The 1,799-nt window shown below is 40.2% G+C and overlaps 1 pseudogene; it reads left to right on the forward strand.

The window, feature by feature from the left end:
• Positions 1 to 415: 415 nt before the first annotated feature.
• Positions 416 to 745, forward strand: LOC102853318 (annotated as a pseudogene).
• Positions 746 to 1,799: the final 1,054 nt, after the last annotated feature.

Consider the following 1,799-nt stretch of genomic DNA (forward strand, 5'->3'; position numbering starts at 1 on the left):
TCAATGAGATTGTTCTATAGTTTCCGCACTCTGTTGGGTCACCCTTCTTTGGGATGGGAACAAATACAGATCTCTTCCTAGTTTTCACAGCTGATATTGAGCTGCTTCAGCGGTTCTTTCTGCAAATGTAATCAATCTGATTCCTATGCATACCATCAGGTGAAATCCATGTACATAACCTGCGTTTATGTCTCTTAAAGTATTTGCTATGGATAAGTCATTGTACAAAATTCGATCATTCTCTCTCCAGCTCCATTTCTGTCACCGAGTCCATGTTTCCCAACTACTGAATCTTCTCTTTTCCCAACTTTTGCATTCCAGTCACCCATTATTATCAGTGCATCTTGATTACATGTTCGCTCGATCTCCAACTGTAAAAGTTGGTAAAAATCGCTCTCGGACCCTTGCTTCCAACATGACAAAGAAAAGGAGAAACAATGGTCGTGCCAAAAAGGGCCGCAGCCACGTGCAGCCTATTCGCTGCACGAACTGTCCCTGGTGTGTGCCCAAAGACAAGGCAATTAAGAAGTTCATAATCCGAAATATAGTAGAGGCAGCTGCCGTCAGGGACATTTCCGAAGTGAGTGTTTTTGACGCATATGTGCTTCCAAAGCTCTGTGTGAAACTGCACTACTGTGTGAGTTGTGCCATTCACAGCAAGGTGGTGAGGAACTGTTCTCGGACACCTCCACCTAGATTTAGACCTTCAGGTGCTGCCCGATGACCACCACCAAAGCCCATGTAAGGATTTGATTCCTTAAAAGGTTGAAGAAAAAACTCGTCGGAAAATAAAATGGAAATTACACTTAAAAAAAAAAGTTGGTTAAAATCTATTTTCTCTTCCTTGGCTCTGGTTGTTGGTGTATATTTCTGAATGATAGAGGTAGTATGCTATGGATATTATCCTGTCACTCACAATATTGTACTTAAAGATGGATCTAGAAATGACTTTCTTAACTATGAAAGGAACTCCATTTTTTCTCACCTTTTCATCTCCAGAGTAATATATCATCTGACTGAAAATGCCCCATGCCAGTCCATCTCATCTCACCAGTGCCTAGGATGTCAATATTTATGCGTTCCATTTCTTCCTTAAACCCCTGTAGGGTTTACATAGGTAAATTGTTACAGAAGCAGACTGCTGCATCTTTTTCCATCAGGACAGCTGGGAGAATGGAGCTCCCAATTAGCCACCAAGCATTTCACTGCACCACTAAATATTCTCTTCCATATCTCCAAGCCTATCAGTATTTCCATGATTAGATTATGCTACAACACAACTTTTTATCGAAAGGAAATTAAAATTACATAATCACTTAAAAGCCAGAATTTTCTCTGACTTAATAGTAAAAGAAGACATCAAAGTCCAAACATTAGAAAGATTGGACATGCCCTAAGGAGCTTTAAAGATAAAAAGGCCATATGACAAGAAATGTGACAGCCTCTAACAAGATAGCCAGTATGATGTGGGGATTTTAGTCCTACAAGGATTGTGTTCTGTCAAACAGCTACAGTGGTCTCCCCTTCACTGCCATCTAGTGGGAACTGACTCAGCTGATCCTCTATTTGGTTTGGGTGTTTTTCCCCCTTTATTATTATTCATTTTAATGAAAATTTACAGAGACTTTAGATTTCCATTCATTCATTGTTGCACTTTTCTCCCTGTCCAGCCCCCCCCTCCAATTTGCTCTTCTTTTTGAAAAGAAAAATTCTTTCATTGTTATACAATCCCTCCCCCAAGTTCACTCCACTCTGCAGCCTTCATTCTGTACTTGCATCATGACAGTAATACCTATATC

The sequence above is a fragment of the Elephantulus edwardii genome, unplaced genomic scaffold, assembly GCF_000299155.1.
Source record: "Elephantulus edwardii isolate Elephantulus edwardi_28Jun2011 unplaced genomic scaffold, EleEdw1.0 scaffold00059, whole genome shotgun sequence".
In the NCBI taxonomy this organism is placed as follows: Eukaryota; Metazoa; Chordata; class Mammalia; order Macroscelidea; family Macroscelididae; genus Elephantulus; species Elephantulus edwardii.